Source organism: Xyrauchen texanus, chromosome 3 (genome assembly GCF_025860055.1).
Source record: "Xyrauchen texanus isolate HMW12.3.18 chromosome 3, RBS_HiC_50CHRs, whole genome shotgun sequence".
NCBI classification, from domain to species: domain Eukaryota; kingdom Metazoa; phylum Chordata; class Actinopteri; order Cypriniformes; family Catostomidae; genus Xyrauchen; species Xyrauchen texanus.
The window spans coordinates 19,792,897-19,812,092 of record NC_068278.1 but is presented as its reverse complement, the minus strand read 5'-3'; the positions used below and the strand labels follow the sequence as shown (position 1 = coordinate 19,812,092).

Here is a 19,196-nt window from a genome sequence, read left to right as displayed (position 1 = left end):
ATAGACAGACAGATAGATAGATAGACAGACAGACAGGCAGATAGATAGATAGATAGACAGATAGACAGACAGACAGACAGATAGACAGACAGATAGATAGATAGACAGACAGGCAGATAGATAGACAGACAGATAGATAGATAGACAGACAGACAGGCAGATAGATAGACAGACAGATAGATAGATAGATAGACAGACAGACAGACAGATAGATAGACAGATAGAAAAGAAAGAGTGAGTGATTGATTGGATTGATTGATAAGAAAGAAAGAGTGATTAATAGATAATAAATAGTGATAGGCAGATTGATTGATACAAAAGATAGACAGACAGATAGATACAAACAACAGAGTAAGTGATTGATTGATTGATTGGATTGATTGATAAGGAAGAAAGAGTGATTGATTAATAGATAATAAATAGTGATAGGCAGATTGATTGATACAAAGGATAGACAGACAGACAGATAGATAGAAAGAAAGAGTGAATGATTGATTGATTGATAGGTAATAAATAGTGATAAGCAGATTGATTGATTGATTGATTGATACAAAAGATAGGCAGACAGACAGACAGAAAAGAAAGAGTGATTGATTGATTGATTGATTGATTGAGTGATAAGAAAGAAAGAGTGATTGATTGATACAAAAGATAGACAGACAGACAGACAGATAGATACAAAAGACAGAGTAAGTGATTGATTGATAAGAAAGAAAGAGTGATTGATTAATAGATAATAAATAGTGATAGGCAGATGGATTGATAGAAAGGATAGACAGACAGACAGATACAAAAGTAAGAGTGAAGGATTGATTGATTGATAAGAAAGAAAGAGTGATTGATTGATAGGTAATAAATAGTGATAGGCAGATTGATTGATTGATTGATTGATTGACTGATACAAAATATAGGCAGACAGACAGACAGACAGACAGAAAAGAAAGAGTGATTGATTGATTGATTGATAAGAAAGAAAGAGTGATTGATTGATTGATACAAAAGACAGACAGACGGACGGACGGACAGACAGATAGATAGATAGATAGATAGATAGATAGATAGATAGATAGATAGATAGATAGATAGATAGATAGATAGATAGATAGATAGATAGATAGATAGATAGACTGTAGTACGCTACTGTTGGCCGGCAGAGGGCGCCAGTGAGCAGTCGGTCGTGCATTCGATGCGAGCAGAGCTTAACAAAAACTACTGCGGGAGTCCAGCAAGAGTCACATCACACTCGTGAAAGTCCGGCCAAACATCTCCAGCTACGACAGAGTCCATATTTTCCTGGATATTTGCCCTGCGCGGCTGCTCGTGGCCGGTGTGTCACCTAAAGCAGGACTTTGGATATTATCAAGGATCGCAAGAGCAGATTTGTTTTCTCCGCAGTGGGAAGGCTTGATCCACCCCTGAGCGTGATGATTTGAGAGGGAAGCAATGCAGATAGACTATACTGTAGCAGCCCCACAGGTCACCATATTCCTGCTTTAATCCGCATTTCGTCTGAATCTGCACGCGCGCGCCTGCTTTCACTGCGCTTATCGATCACAAATCACTCGCTCTTCATGTTTGTGTTTCTTTTTTTAAACGAATCTCACCCGAGATTTGTACTAACGCCATTTTAACGCGATAAACGCCGTTTGGTTGAGTTTGAGGTATTGTAGAGTGCTTGTCATGATCTCGATGTAAGTGGATGGATTTACTCTCATAGACTCAGCAGCAGCTTTAGAAATGGGTGAGTTTACCTTTGCGCTCCTCCATTCACTCCTGCAGTTGTGAATATATTGCATTTATGCATGGTATTAAAATCCCTGTTGTAACTAAACAGAAGTTATCAAGGAGACCAGGTTGTTTTTAAAATTACAGCTGAAGCCTTTTGGTGAAGAACTTAACTGCAGAGCTCCATCTTTTACCAAAAGCAAAAAGTGAACTATCGCCTATTTCATGTATGACCTTGACAAACAAAAAGTATAGGTGTCCATCATTAAGTTTGCCAATAATTGATGTGTAACAGTTTCATACAAGCTGAATGTTTATTTGACTCCCCTCGTGGGACACGTTTGCTGGCTGTATAATCTGATATCGTGCTATATTCAAATGAAGATGTATTATTTAGCGTAATTTACTGTAATCGTGGCCATGCATCAGTTTCCCTATGACAGAGAGTAGGCGTGTGTTTGCATTGTCAAGCGCCTATAGTAATTTCCACTACAAGCCGCTGTGTAGGCTGCTTTCCATGTCACTTGTGTTCTTACTCATTACAGATAGTCTGTCTCAAACCCTAGTGTGCTACCCACCTAGACAACATTTTTGGCCATGTTCAAACGTTAGGTTCTGTGACGTTGTATGAAGCCTAAAAATCAGTATATGTAGCTCCGAGTACTGCACTTCATTTGATTGGTTGAAATCATTTGCTAATTCTATAAAGGGGAGGATTTATGGCAAGGTGAAGCTCTTCTAGGTGGTTGTGTCATCATCATCTTTGACTTGAAACTAATATTTTGCATGCTTATGCATGCATGCTTTTTTACTAGACTTTACAAGGCATACTACAGAGAATATTTGTGCAAGAAAATAGCAAATTATGCATTTTTACCAACACAGATGACAGACATGTCAGACCTCACTTCTGTTATATTATAAGCAGTAGCCTAGTGACTAAAAATGAGCAAAAACTGTATTTTTTTTGTTCCAGTTCAGAAGTTCTGCAGCCTCCTTTCCAAAAGGTGACCGATTAGAACAAAATAAAGAATGGTAACGTTCTTTTAAAAATGACAGTACTCTACGCAAAGGGCTGGGTGAAAAACCTAGTGCAGTGTAGCTCTCGCAAGAGAAACAAGCAACATGGTTTGGAAAACCAAGCCCAAAATATGTCACTTGCCTCACCAAAATAAGCAATAAATGTTAATCAGATGTGTTGGATTTATCATAGAAATCATAACAAGAAGTTCATTAACAGTTAAGTATAGTTTTATTTACAGATCTGCTTGTGAGTAAAAACCCGGGAGCATCAAATCTGTATTAATGCATCATGTCTCTAATAATGTTTTCCTTGTATCTGGATTAATTTACTTCACTTCTGGTGATGAGGACGAAAACTTTCAGATGCAAGTTTGGCATTTGATTCAAGGGAAGTGCATAAAACCTTCCCCAGTGGTTGCTTTAGGGGTCGTTGGAAGGGCCTGGTTAAACCTGTACCTTCATTGGGCCTTATGACATGGATGAACTATTGACATCATATGGTCAAAAATTAAGTAATGATGCTTCGTTCATGAACGAAACTGTCTTTTTAATCCGAATCTTTCGAGTGAACGAATCGTTCTCGTTCACCTCCATACACTGACAGACAATATTTTGCCGTTCACTGACGTCTCTCCCTTTTGAAGCTCTAGTTTGAAGCGTGAGACGTCTTTGGTGGCTTTTCATGCATTTTTAGTACGGTCTACCAATAGCATTCAACTACAGGATGTAAAGGTGTATATAATTGGTTTCAACCACTGAACGAATATGCCACTTCACTGAACCAGTCGAGTCAGTTGTTTGAGTCTGAACAAATGAGACGTCTCGTTAATGAACGACCTGAATATACTGGTACACTCGTTGCAAACTAAATAAATGAATCACTCCATCATCTCATTTCTGAACAAGGATCTGGTGACTGACTGAATGAGAGAAGGCATGTAGTTCATTAAATTTGGCATGCAAGTCAATTGCGTTCAACAAGAAGTGAAAGGGGTATATGATACATTGATTTATATGTATGCACAAAACATACTCTAATCCCCAATTTATGAATGTGCAAAAATGATTGTAGACATAAAGTGAGAATGGCATGAATTACAAATGGAAATGTTGTACTTTGGTGCACAGTGTAAGATATTTAGGCTTTTCTTGAACATTTTTGTCTTCGTAAAAGTACAGTTCTACATTTGACAAAATATAAGACCTGCTGTTTTTGTCATTTGTGACAAAAATGGTAAAAAATGATGTGTTTTTGTTCATTTGTACATATTTAAATTCGTTTTGTGTAACTTTGTTTTGCTTAAAGACTAACTAATAGGCGTGCAAAATAAATAGCAAGTTTCATCATGATATGATCTGACATCGATTCTCTTAGTCAGCGATTTAATGTTCACCGATACCTGAAAGTCTGCTGAGTAAGTATGTTTTTATGTGAAAAGTCTTGTAATTGAAGTTGGTGCAGGGCAGGCGTTTTCTCTTTCCCTCATCAGTTCTGTTCAGAATGTTGGGGCTGTCTAGCTTTTTGATATGATTGAATTGCTCCATTGCGCTTTAAAATAGTATATTCACACGTAGAATTAAAATGTGTTGCATGTGTCACAATAACGAGGGAAGCCCAATTTAATGTTTATGTGTTGCATCGATGACATTGATTGCATCTTTGGATATATGATTGACGCATCAATCCAGGTATCTCATTCATGAACTAGGATCTGCTGACTGGCTGAACAAGAGGAGGCAAGTCATTCGTTCAAAAAGAAAAGGGGCCAGATTAATTTGGAATAAAAGTGACTGATGACCACACTCTTTAAACACACTGTAGTGCTGAATTTTCTTAGTAGAGTTGAAGACATGCAAATTCATTAATTCAATAACTTGATTGAAAAGTAAAAGACACTCTTTTTCTGCCATCTACTGGCACAAAGGCATCATTTGCAGAAATGTTCAATGAACGAATCAATAAACGAATCTAAACGCTAATCTTTTTGGTGAACAGATTCATACAATACATTTAAATTCCCACCTCTAAAATTAAGACTACTGTATAGCTACAGTTTAGTAGGTTAATAAGTACTGGGATAAAATTAGAAATTATTCAGTTTTATTTGAGCATTTTGTGCATTAGTAGTTGAAACTGTCTAGATTTGAAAGCTGTGGTTCTGGCTATGACTGTATTGGTGTTTTGAAATGGAAGAACTGTTAGTAACTCTTCATCATTTCATAAGCCGATGGAAAAACCCAGGTCAGATGAGGAGACCAATCGCGTTTATCAAAACATAAACATATTTACTTATGGAGCACTTGCCCACAAAAAGATTCCTTAAAACCTATTATATCAATATATACAGTAGAGTATACGATTACACAAAATAACCACAGTATATGAGAAAAGGATAAATCCAAAGCGATGTTTATGTGTGTGAATAGATCTCCCTCTGTTTCTGGCTATGGCTATTTGCTCTGGAGGGCAGCCAATTCCTGACAGGAGACAAAGGAAAGAGGGAGATATCCAAGGACATATCTCATTTTTGGCAGCTGCTCCAAACCAAATATCAGAACAAGAACACCTTTTGGCAGCAAGCTATACGGGGGGAGGAGGAGGGCCTTTTCATTTTTTTGACTACAGCCTTTGTGTTTTCACTGTGGTTGAAATTCCGATCTCTCCTTAGTTTAGAATTGACATTTTGGCAATAATCCATTTGCTTTTGTCATAGAAGAAAACAAGTCAAGCGCAGTTAGTCTTCTGCAAATTCAAGTGAGATTGACTGCAAATTTGGAAAGTTTGCTGGAAAAGAATCAGCATAAGATGTTTTTGTTACACTGGCCCGCACAATTGGTTTTGATGACTTGCCAGTATTCAAACCACTAATCAGTAGTGTAATTCAGAGTGCAAATCAGTCAATAAGTTCTAGGGATGGGCATTTTTGAATAATTTTGTGTGTTAGATTAAGTGTGGGTGGGGGAGTGGATTTGCAGAAACAAACTAGTCTGATCAGCTTCAGAGTCTGCTTTGCAGTTTTTTCCACCATAAAAGCTGATCCTCATCAGTAATTTTTTTGTTTTGTTTTTTTGATGATGAAGGGGAGCCAGATGCGCCAGTTTGAGAGAGAGAGAGAGAGAGAGAGAGAGAGACACATGGCGCCGCGTTGCATGTGTGTCTGTATTTGTTTATTTTAAGTTAAGTTTGACATTAAGACTTTGTTTATTGTTCAGCTGGATCCCGCCGCCTCCTTGCCCATTCTTGAACTGTTACAGTGGTCCCGAAACCTGGGAGGTAGGAGGGATGCGCTGTCGTGGAGCATCAGAACAACAGTATATATGTGTTCTGTGAAACATAGCAAAATTTATGTTACCCACCTATCGAGAAGAAAAAGAGCAACTTCTGCAACCGTCTTAAAGCCTTTTACCACTCTGAGGTCTCTCCACTGCTGAAAAGCCTCGCCAATGTTGTCGCGGCACCTAGCCCTCAACTTATCATACTCCTTTTTTAGTTTATACTAGGGCTGCACGATTTGGGAAAAATGTCATATTGCGATTATTGAGGTTAATAGTGCGATATGCGATTGCGATATGATAAACAAATGGTATCATGAGTCAACTTGCTTGGTTATCAAGGAAAATGCACAAATAGATTACTGATAATGCTGAAATGTGTATTTCTCAACTCAAACATACAAACTAGCAACAACTATAGACGCACAGTGTTTTGAAATTAAAATAAAAAAATCATATCTTTGCATTACTGCAAACTTGTTATTTTCTCAGTGTTACACCTAAATAAAATAGAAAAATAAATAAGAACATACACATTTTCACGAAAATAAGATTGTCCAAACAAACAGGGACATTTAAGCAGGATGTAACATGTACTTTGTATAAACTCTTTTGAAAAGGAAACTGGATATAAAAGTGTGGTTGTAAGGGGGTTAAGATGGGCAAGGAGGCGGCGAGAACCAGCTTGTCAATATAAATAAAAATTTATTAAACTCAAAACAGAAGCACAAACATAAAGACCCACATGACGGACATGCCCATAATTCTCTCTCTCGAACCGTTGCCACTGGCCGCCTTTATCCCTTGCGCGCCCCATCAGGCCGATTGGGCCGCCTTTATCCCTCCGCTCCACACTCCTCCCGGCATTTCCTCAGGCCGGGGTGCCACTGGCATGACCTACACCCCCCTCTTTCCCTGGGGAGGCGTGCGCATTCCAGCCCGGCCCCGCCCCCCTCCGCTCCACACTCCTCCCGGCGTTTCCTCAGGCCGGGGTGCCACTGGCATGACCTACACCCCCCTTTCCCTGGGGAGGGGCGTGCTTTGCGCCCCGTCAGATCAACCCCGCCTTCCTCGACCTGGGAGGAGTCAGGAGGGGAAAACAACAACAAAAAAAACTAAATAGGCGAGGGAAAAGGCCAACACTGTGCAAAAGAGAGAGAGATAGGAGAGAGAGAGAGAGAGAGAGAAAAGCTCACTCACGGTTCTCTGATGTACCGTCACGTGGTCCTCGAACACTCCGCCACACTCTCCGGCGGATAACAGCCGCTCCTCCGGCGAACCGGAGTCAAACCTCTGACCCCCAGCGGACAAAACGCCCCTCCGCTTTTCTGGCAGCACCTGGGGACATTCCTCTGCCTCTGGCAGCAGCCCTACCACTCCAGGCGATCAGGGAGTTACTTCCCTCCTCCCCTCATGGACTGCGGTCTTCCCTCGACCCCTCCGTGTTTCTGGTGGACGGCAGGGCACTCCTGCGCCCCTGGCAGTGGCTCCATTGCTCCGGGAGGTTGGGGAATCCAGTCCCCACTCACCCCGCGTACGGTGGCCGTTCCTCACATTTGGGCGTTCGGGCTACTCCGTCACCCGGCAGATGGCAGCGGCGCTCCCCGGGTGGACGGCAGTGTCAATGACTCTGCGATGGGCATCTCTCCTCCCTCCTGGGTTTCGGCACCAATGTAAGTTCCATTCCATTGCATTCCAGCCTGGCCCCGCCACCCTCCACAGTGGTTCACTCAAACCACTAAAATTGTTGTTGTTGTTGTTGTTGATGATGTGTGTGTGTGTGTGTGTGTGTGTGTGTGTGTGTGTGTATATATATATATATATATATATATATATATATATATACACACACACACACACACATTTTATTGTTGTTGTAATTTTAATGTTATTTTTCACATAAGATTGATCTTATGATGATCTCATCAATGATGCAACTCATTGCAAGTTGCAGATAACGGGGGTGAGATACAAGCGTTAATGGTCTGTTTCTCAGCCATTTGTCCCCCTTGGAGTTTAGAAAATTGAAGCATTAGTGTGTATTTCATGCACAGATAATCCGGTCACGAACTAACATAATTGTTGAGGTGTCGGATTGGTGGGGATGCTCAAATTTAACATTTTTGTTAGGTGTTCCTTTCAGGAAAAGCAACCTATGAATGGCTTACTGATAGTTGTATCTGCATGTTAAGCTGGGATAAGAGAATATATTTTAACTCTAATTTGGGACTTATTGGATTATAAAGAAGACAATGCAACAAGGCAAACATTCCTCATCACCTTAGCACCTTGTCTTATTAGTGTCATTTAAGATGCTATTTGCTAACTGGCATCGAGCACGTTTACATGCACATTCTTACACTGATTATGTTTAATAAACCGACAATGCGTGCGATCATGCAAATGCAATAAATGGTGTTTCTTTATCTGTGTATGGTCATAAATGGCTTAAGAATAAACTGGTCAATATGGGTAAATGTTTGCCCATTACGCTGATTTCGCGTGGCAAGTAAACATCTTTACCAGTATACTTACCGGCTCATCCAATGAGTGCACGTGTTGAGTGCATGTCTCTTCACGGTTTGGCTTCAAAAGCAGAGAATAACACAATTATTTCAAATCTCATGTGAACACGGTTTTCATGCTTTGTCAGATTGTTTACATAAGCTGATTTTTGGTAGTAATCTGCGTGTTGGTGCGCATGTAAACGGGCTCTTTGAAATCAATTTCATTGGTTAGCCTGCCCATCCACTGTGTGCCTACTGCTGTGATTTTGTCAGGTGTTCACTGGAAAAAAGCATGGTTAGAACTTTGTTTTAATTCTGTTTCTATCCTGACAGCCGCATACAACTAGTGTCTTTTTATTTATGTCCCTCCACTGATTTAGAATATACTTTGTATAGCTGCCCAAAGTTACGGCACATAGAGTGCGTATTTGAGCCGTATCATGACAATTTATGTCTGCCTTGAACAAATGTGACTGGGGTTGTGAAGTTTCCTATCGTATGTCGGACTGCTAGGCATGTATTGGCATTGCCACATCTGTGGGCCTTTTGATGGTGGTCAGTGCATTCACCTTATTTAATCTAACGTGGACGAAAATAAGACCGTAAGGGATATAAGTACAGTTTGTTCAATATGTTGTTGTGTTGTGTATGTGTACGTCTAAGTCATTCAGCCGATGAAACACTGAAAATACTTTTTTGCAAAAAAATTCAGTGAACAGAAAAATGGGCTGTGACAGTTACATTATGTTCTTGCAATTCTTGAAAGGCCATTTATTTGATCTCTTTTCTGTTTCGGGAGAATTGTGCTGAGTAGCTCAGTGAACTCTTACTATATATAGCTGTATTTTAAAATGTCAAATATGTTCTGATTGGCTATCATTGTGCCATGTCACGCAACATTTTTGCTTTGAGTGTGAACAGATAAATTAGGCTACTTGTTGCTGGAAACTAGAGCCTGACCGATATCGATTTGCCGATATGGTGGCAGATATAGTAAATTTTTGAGCTGGAATGAAAACGGGCCTTTTCTGTGAGGAATGTGCACCGATATGAATATGCAAAGGTACTCGTAAGACTGCTTTCTTAAATATTTGTATAAAAATTTTTTTGACATTTATTATTATTATTATTATTATTATTATACATTCATATCAACCAATTCTAGAAATGATCTCTGAGAAAATAAATAAATATAAAATAAATAGCTAAATAAACATTAGTAGTACTGTTTAATATCAGTCAAATTATGATTATTTTAACCTGTTGATACGCAAAACCCCTGCACGTGGTAGTGACGTCACCCTGCTTACATTTAATATATAATTTACCATTTATAAATGTAATTAATGTTAAATTATACATCTTTTCTAAGGGATCAACATTGATATCCAATCTCTGTTTCATGATAGCAATGCTCCAGAAACAGCAATTTAGTTATTTGTGGCGGTTTGTCCTGCCAACAAAGTTTTGCAAAGATGTTCTGGTCAAATAGGTTGTGAATACACCGTGAGGGTTGTAACTGTCAAGAGTTTCCTGTCATTCCAATATTGATGCCCCATTAAACAGAATGTAATAATAAGACACAAACTGAATACAGGAAATTTCACAACCCTGTAATGGACAGCATAACTCATTGAATAAAATAAGACTTTATTTTTTTTGTGGCTGCAGAAAATATATTTAGGGCTTTTTATATTGCGCTCAACCTTGGGTCAACCACTTTTAAGACCAGTTTTAACAATGTGTTAAGCAAAGTTTCATACTTGTAATTTTGAAAGATTAATGAAGGGTTATGATGCTCTGGTCAAGTTCAGGGTTAACGCTGCATTTGCGAGGACATATAGGTCTACAATGTCGTACTAGAATTTTACCTATTTGGAAAACAACAGACCACATGTCATAAACTGCATCAGTGCTAGAGCATTGCAATATGTTAACAAAAATTATATCTTGGTATTTTTCAGCCAAAGGACGATATTCGATATACACTCACCTAAAGGATTATTAGGAACACCATACTAATACTGTGTTTGACCCCCTTTCGCCTTCAGAACTGCCTTAATTCTATGTGGCATTGATTCAACAAGGTGCTGAAAGCATTCTTTAGAAATGTTGGCCCATATTGATAGGATAGCATCTTGCAGTTGATGGAGATTTGTGGGATGCACATCCAGGGCACGAAGCTCCCGTTCCACCACATCCCAAAGATGCTCTATTGGGTTGAGATCTGGTGACTGTGGGGGCCATTTTAGTACAGTGAACTCATTGTCATGTTCAAGAAAGCAATTTGAAATGATTCGAGCTTTGTGACATGGTGCATTATCCTGCTGGAAGTAGCCATCAGAGGATGGGTACATGGTGGCCATAAAGGGATGGACATGGTCAGAAACAATGCTCAGGTAGTCCGTGGCATTTAAACGATGCCCAATTGGCACTAAGGGGCCTAAAGTGTGCCAAGAAAACATCCCCCACACCATTACACCACCACCACCAGCCTGCACAGTGGTAACAAGGCATGATGGATCCATGTTCTCATTCTGTTTACGTCAAATTGTGACTCTACCATCTGAATGTCTCAACAGAAATCGAGACTCATCAGACCAGGCAACATTTTTCCAGTCTTCAACTATCCAATTTTGGTGAGCTCTTGCAAATTGTAGCCTCTTTTTCCTATTTGTAGTGGAGATGAGTGGTACCCGGTGGGGTCTTCTGCTGTTGTAGCCCATCCGCCTCAAGGTTGTGTGTTGTGGCTTCACAAATGCTTTGCTGCATACCTCGGTTGTAACGAGTGGTTATTTCAGGCAAAGTTGCTCTTCTATCAGCTTGAATCAGTCGGCCCATTCTCCTCTGACCTCTAGCATCAACAAGGTATTTTCGCCCACAGGACTGCCGCATACTGGATGTTTTTCCTTTTCACACCATTCTTTGTAAACCCTAGAAATGGTTGTGCGTGAAAATCCCAGTAACTGAGCAGATTGTGAAATACTCAGACCGGCCCGTCTGGCACCAACAACCATGCCACGCTCAAAATTGCTTAAATCACCTTTCTTTCCCATTCTGACATTCAGTTTGGAGTTCAGGAGATTGTCTTGACCAGGACCACACCCCTAAATGCATTGAAGCAACTGCCATGTGATTGGTTGATTAGATAATTGCATTAATGAGAAATTGAACAGGTAATAATCCTTTAGGTGAGTGTATATCTTGGTAATTATGTAGGCCTATTTGCTCTGAAATGGCTTAATGGAATAGTTCACTCAAAAGTGACAATTCTCTCATTTATTTACTGACCATCATGTCATCCCAGATGTGTATGACTTTCTTTCCTCTGCAGAATACAAACAAAGATTTTTAGAAGAATATCTCCGCCCTGTATGTTCTTTCAATGCAATTGAATGGTGACAAAAACATTGAAGCTCCAAAAAAACACAGAGACAGCATAAAAGTAATCCATATGACTCCAGTGGTTTAATCCATGTTTTCTAAAGCAAACTAATCAAGCTTGAAATCATAATCGCCAAGGAGGATGCATATAAGACTTAAAGTGAAAAAGTTATATTTTGGTGTTCTCACCCAAAACCAATTGGATTGCTTCAGAAGACATGGATCAAAACACTGATGTCACTTGGATTACTTTTATGCTACGTTTAAATGCTTTTTGGAGCTTCAAAATTTTTGTCACAATTCCCTTGACATTCAAGGTATTCTTCTAAAAATCTTTTTGTTCAGCATAACAAATAAAAGTCATACACATCTGGGATAACATGAGGCTGAGTAAAAGATGAGAGAATTCTCATTTTTGGGTGAACTATCCCTTTAAAAGTGATTTTTCTTTTTAAATCAGAGGAAACATTATTTCAACTAAAAAGCCATAGTAGCCATGTTGATTCTAAATATTTAATTATTGAAGTAAAATATTTTGTTTTAATAATGCAGACATGTTTTTCACTAAATAAATACAAAATTATATTTAATAATTTTAGTTTATATGCACTCATATACAAGGATACATACAGAGAAGCCTAATAAAAATAAATATTATTATGATAATATAATATTACTGAATAATTCTTAATATTATTTTAAGGTTTATATTTGTTTTAAACTATAGTAATATATTTGTCATATTATTTCTCCTGTAGCTTTTATTTTGGTGGAAAGTGCAGTGTGTTTTTGACAGTTACAGTGAGGAAAATAAGTATTTGAACACCCTGCTATTTTGCAAGTTCTCCCACTTGGAAATCATGGAGGGGTGTGAAATTGTCATCGTAGGTGCATGTCCACTGTGAGAGACATAATCTAAAAAAAAAATCCAGAAATCACAATGTATGATTTTTTAACTATTTATTTGTATGATACAGCTGCAAATAAGTATTTGAACACCTGTATATCAGCTAGAATTCTGACCCTCATAGACCTGTTAGTCTGCCTTTAAAATGTCCACCTCCACTCCATTTATTATCCTAAATTAGATGCACCTGTTCGAGGTCGTTAGCAGCATAAAGACACCTGTCCACCCCATACAATCAGTAAGAATCCAACTACTAACATGGCCAAGACCAAAGAGCTGTCCAAAGACACTAGAGACAAAATTGTACACCTCCACAAGGCTGGAAAGGGCTACGGGGAAATTGCCAAGCAGCTTGGTGAAAAAAGGTCCACTGTTGGAGCAATCATTAGAAAATGGAAGAAGCTAAACATGACTGTCAATCTTCCTCGGACTGGGGCTCCATGCAAGATCTCACCTCGTGGGGTCTCAATGATCCTAAGAAAGGTGAGAAATCAGCCCAGAACTACACAGATTTTGGGGAACAACCTCCTTCCCTCAGTTAGAGCATTGAAGATGGGTCGAGGCTGGGTCTTCCAACATGACAATGACCCGAAGCACACAGCCAGGATAACCAAGGAGTGGCTCTGTAAGAAGCATATCAAGGTTCTGGCGTGGCCTAGCCAGTCTCCAGACCTAAACCCAATAGAGAATCTTTGGAGGGAGCTCAAACTCCGTGTTTCTCAGCGACAGCCCAGAAACCTGACTGATCTAGAGAAGATCTGTGTGGAGGAGTGGGCCAAAATCCCTCCTGCAGTGTGTGCAAACCTGGTGAAAAACTACAGGAAACGTTTGACCTCTGTAATTGCAAACAAAGGCTACTGTACCAAATATTAACATTGATTTTCTCAGGTGTTCAAATACTTATTTGCAGCTGTATCATACAAATAAATAGTTAAAAAATCATACATTGTGATTTCTGGATTTTTTTTTTTTAGATTATGTCTCTCACAGTGGACATGCACCTACGATGACAATTTCAGATCCCTCCATGATTTCTAAGTGGGAGAACTTGCAAAATAGCAGGGTGTTCAAATACTTATTTTCCTCACTGTAAATGTTCCTCGTTCCAGATCTAGTGAAACGCTGTCATCTTCTTTTCTGTGTTACTGTGTCATGTTTTTAGATATGTATAATAACTTGTCATGGTTACAAATGTTTGGAATTGCATGCATGTGTGAACCTGCAGCACTTGGCTTATAAATGCTTGTGAAGCACTCTTAAAGCGCTGAAAACATCATATCACGTGCACTAAGAACATTGTGTCACCTGTTCACTCTGCTGTGCACAAAGACCATGTATTCATGTTATACAATCCAGGGCTCCAGACTAACTTTTTTCACTAGGAGCACAGTGGCCCCCAACTGAAAATTTAGGGGCACAACCAGAAAATTTAGGGGCACACACACCGTAAATCAACATGCTAACCAAATATTCATATTTCTACTAATTTCCACTGTACTATTAATAGATATTTTGATATTAGATGCAGAAATGACAATGTGCTGTTTCAAATTCACATTTTATTGTGCACTTTTATAGACGCAACAACAAGGTAAACCGACAGCACCATTGCTGTCATGGCAGTACATATATATATATATATATAAAAAAATATACCATAGATACATTCAGAAAAAGTGCTTAGTAACAAGTTACGGAGCATCTTTGATCATTGTGTAAGTCTTCCCCTTCAGAGTATCTGCAATTACTCCAACAAATTGTGCGCATGCTGTATTGTTGTTGTTGTATGTTTCGTTAATTTTTAAGCCATTCTTCCTTTGAAGGTCGAGCTGGCTTTTGAATTTGGTGAAGGGTAGTTCCTCCTTAGCAACGAAGTAGGCCGTGTTAAATTTCAACATCATCTCTGCCTCATCTGCGCTCTGATTTACAGCCTCTTGTCTTCTAAAAGCAACCGGCAGTGGCATTGCTTTTTGATTTATGAACATATCACGGCATACTCTGTGCTTAAGGCTGAGACCATGTTTAACTAAAGCATTGCGTTTAAACTGCGAAGTGCCTGCACTGTCGGCAAACTTCGTGTTTCCCGCATTTTTGGGGTAGCGACTGCAGTACTCGCAGTTCATGGAGTTTGTCTCCTTACAGTACTTCAGCCAGCTGAAATCTCGAACCCTCTCTTCCCGAAAATGGTGGGTTCAGGACTTTTTCGCAACACAAACCTCGGACACATCATCAGACTGTGGCACTGGCACACTAGCCGCAGGTCGGAAGAACGAGTCAATAGTTCGCTTCATTGCTCAGATGCGCATAGAAGGTTGTGATATTTTGTCTGTCTCCCACAGATGTTTACGCACGGTCGATTATAGACCCTCCACGCATTAGCCAGTTACAGTGGCCATTCCCTATTCTTCTCACACTCATCACATTCCGGATTCATTAACGCGCAATTTCCACGTTTAACTTGTAAAAAAAAAAATGCACAAATTTACTGGTCGCACACACTCAAACTTTGGTCGCAAAATGCGACCATTTGGTCGCAGTCTGGAGCCCTGCAATCACAGCCTTTTGCGGTTTAATATCGATATGTATGACCATATCACAATTTTTATATTGTTTGATTAATTGTGCAGCCCTGAAGAATCCTGAAATGAGACTAATATGCACCCTTTAGGAGACACTTTGGCCAAATAAAAGGCGCATTAAAAGGCTTGTGATATTCACAATATTGCCTGAATTTTATATTGTCAGCAAAATCATTAAGATTATGTTGTATATATATATATACATATATATATATATATATATATATATATATATATATATATATATATATATATAATTGCCCAGCCCTATTCATTGCTTACCTTATTAAATACTTATCCTCTTTGTACAGTCGCACAAACATTTGTATGCTGCAGTTAAGTTCCATCGTCTTTACAAAGGTACAGTGTGAAATCTCAACCTGACTCCCAGGATTAATAAGTATACCATAATAAGTTAGAGAAATTAAAAAAATTAAAATTAATAATTAAATGAAGTAGGTTTAAAATTCTAACTTTGATTTGGTATCTTATGTAGGTTTTCTCAAAACGATGAAGATAGAACAACTTAAGAGTTTCTTCTTTGTTCACCACAGGACCTCAACAAACTGTGAACACGTGGTTGTTTGGCAAGGCTATTTGTGAGTCTACCTCAGGCCTGCTGTCTGTTCATTGCCTTAAAAGGGACGGGGACAGTGAGGAATCTTTCACCATAGCACACAGACTTTAACACCCAGCTACAGATTATGTCAGTTCAGAAAAGTGTTTAAGCTGTCCTTAGGCCACAGGCTTTAAAATTGATGCCCAGAGTATACATTTCACCTGTTAAAAATAGAATATTACAGAAGTGCCTCCAATCCAAGTCCTTCTGTTTTCAGATCAAATTTTTTGTGTGTTCATCTTATATATACATGACTTTTGGTATTAACATTGTAACATAAAATTGGCAATCCTGACCATTAAAAATAAAAAAACTCATACCAGTCGACCACTACTTTTCAGAAGAATACCAAAACACCAGAAATTTGATTGATATTCTTCTAGTATGTCGTCATTAAACCAGTTGAGCTGATTTTTTTTTTGTGGCAAGACAAATTAATGCAGATAATTGGCTCCAGTGCTCTGATCATCTTAATTGAGATGTGTCAAAAAAAAGAGGGCAGATCAGAATTTAAAGCCCCTTGAGGACAAGCGTCTTAATTTTTTCCCCTCCTTTTTAGTCTGCCACAGGCAACGCTGCTGACACAAAACTGCTTAATGCATCTTCTCTGAGGAAAGCCCATGGTCTGCCCGGGGCATAGTTGTGATGATAATACATTTGCTTATGAGCAGACTGTTTTCTTACACAATTAGTATATGCCTGCTTTGCCAGACGGGGTTTCTGTTACATAAACTGAATGTTAGGGGTTTAAGATTGTGTAAGGGGAAAATAGAAAGGGCATTATGTTTGTGGGTGTGGATTATACAAAAAAAATCAGGAAATACTGAGTCAAGAAATGACTCTGAATTTTTTATCCATGTGTGTACAGAATGAAGGAGTCGCTCCTACTACCCTGAAAGTGTGATGGTTGACATAGTTTGGCAATTCCTTCGGCAATTGGCAACAGTAGGTCAAAAGTTCTGCTGCTTAACTTGGTCTGTGCTTACGAACATTCTAATCATAGTCCCCAGTGGCCGAAACTAAAAGCGTTGTTGAACATATGAGCACGTGAGAAATCCAGTCCAAAGGGTAGTTGTAAATGAAGTAATACATTCAACAGGAATGCATGTTTTATTAACTCTCAGAGACACCGTGTTTACAGTTTTTGAGAAAATTAACCTGGCTTATAATGGTTGTTTCTGCATATTAAGCTGGGATAGAAGTAGTTTAACAATAAAAAAGTTACATACTTCAGATTTAACACTCAGAAGAGACAACTAGGGGTGAAAATAGATTGTTACAAATCGCAGTTCTTAAGACAAATTATTTTAAATTGTCTCCCTAATGAAAAATAAATGTATCTGAAAAAAATATTATAATACACATTTTGCTTAATATGCTAATTTAATGGTAGCTAGATATGGAAGCTATATTTGTGCGTTCCACACAAACACGTTTACTCTCTGAGACGTTTTGTCTCTCTAATTCTTTACATTTAGTCCTTTAATGCACTGCTACAACAGCTATCAAATTGCTGCTTGTTCAGTGTCAGACGTAGGGCTGGGTGATAAAATTATCTCAATATTTATCGTGATAAAAAAAAATTCATGATGTCGATGATAAGCTTTTGACTAATTTTCAATATTTAGTCTATGAGCTACATATAGGCGATCAGGTGCGTGTCGCTAAAACGCAAGCAGTTCGGCTTTTTCAGGTTACATTTCCACAAGAAATCAGCTCAAAGCAGCTCACAATGCTTGGGAACAGCTCACTCCGCATAATATATTATGTCCAATCAAGTAAATATATTTTGTTTTAAGAAAGTTCCTCCTTCCTACCTTTTTTACCTGCAATTTCTGTATTACAGAATGAAAGAATTGTCATTTCAGACACAACTATTCTAAAATAAAAACTTCTTTCTGAGCAATAAGGGGGTCAACACAGCTAAATATAACATCAAATCGCAACACTTACAAAATCGCAATATATATTGAATCGGCAACTTAATAGCGTTGTTATATCAAATCAGGATGTCTGTGGCAATTCCCAGCCCTAATGACAACTTTTAGCTGCAGTGTGTACGTGACCATTGTTTATGTATTTTTTTGTAGGTTTGCCTTTGTCAAATTGCTAGAACACACAAGGTGTGCAAGGAAACTACTGAGATGCAGACAAACCAAAATATAAACATTGTCAACGTCATTGAGGATTTTTAAATGGCTGTGTTTGAGTCAGCATATGGATTGTAATGAGAATCGTGCCATTTTGACTGTCATGATATGATGGATAGATAGAGCTGTTTAGTCTAGCGTGGATCCAGGCTGTCTTGTGATAGCTTCCATTGTTTTCTAAAGCCTCTCATCTGTCACCTGTCTGGCAGTTGAAAGGGTAAACGACACTGAGCTCTGTCTGACAACAGGCCAACAGCAGATGAGAGACTGAGCTCAACACGACTAACCCGCAGTAAACATGCATCAATACTGACATCATGCGGCTGACGCTCGGGGAATGGAGTTAGTGTTCAACATGTCTCCAAAATAGAAACAAGTTCTTTCAAGCTTTAGTGTTACATTTGTAATGGACCACAGACCATGGCTTTTGTCAACTTAGTTTTGTCAGGCTTATCAACTGTGAGTGTCTGACATAACATACATCTGTTATCAGTCTGAGCTAGGGTCTGTAACGAAACCAAAATGTTTGTAGTCGATACCAATATCATGTTCATTTTAAAACTGAAGTTCTGTCCAGTACATTTGACATTCCAAGTCTTAGCCAGAACTCTTAAATTATTTTTCAAACTAGTTGTGTAATCAAAGGAGGATTATGTCATTTAATAGCAAGCCAATGGATTAAAAAGCTGAAATGTTGAAACCCAGTAGCCCATGTTTGTAGGTCTGTGGCTGCTCAGGTTGTGGTCTGTTTGATGTCTGCAAAGTGTTTATCACTGGCCAGAGGCCTCATTTGTTGACTTTCACACCGTGACTAGGTTTACTAAATTGACCACTAAAGCAAATGAGCTGGTCAGCAATTTACTGTAATTATCATGTCAGGGACTTTGCCTGGGGCCAGTGGTAAAACTGTTTCAGGTTGAAGGCTGTGTGCTTGGATCTCTATCCTGATTAATTGGTGGTTTGACAGACACGTTTGTTTTGTTCAGTATTTTGCATTGCCTGCTTTACATAGAATTACGGTATTGAGGA

The 19,196-nt window shown here is 38.9% G+C and overlaps 1 protein-coding gene across 1 annotated transcript in view; it reads left to right on the top strand.

Annotated features, from left to right (window-relative positions):
• The first annotated feature begins 1,209 nt into the window (after window positions 1-1,209).
• Window positions 1,210-19,196, top strand: part of setbp1 (SET binding protein 1) — an 89,274-nt gene continuing 71,287 nt past the window's right edge. Inside the window, exon 1 of the mRNA XM_052094948.1 lies at window positions 1,210-1,741. The gene's annotated coding sequence lies outside the window, so the exon portion shown is untranslated. The remainder of the gene's footprint in view (window positions 1,742-19,196) is intronic.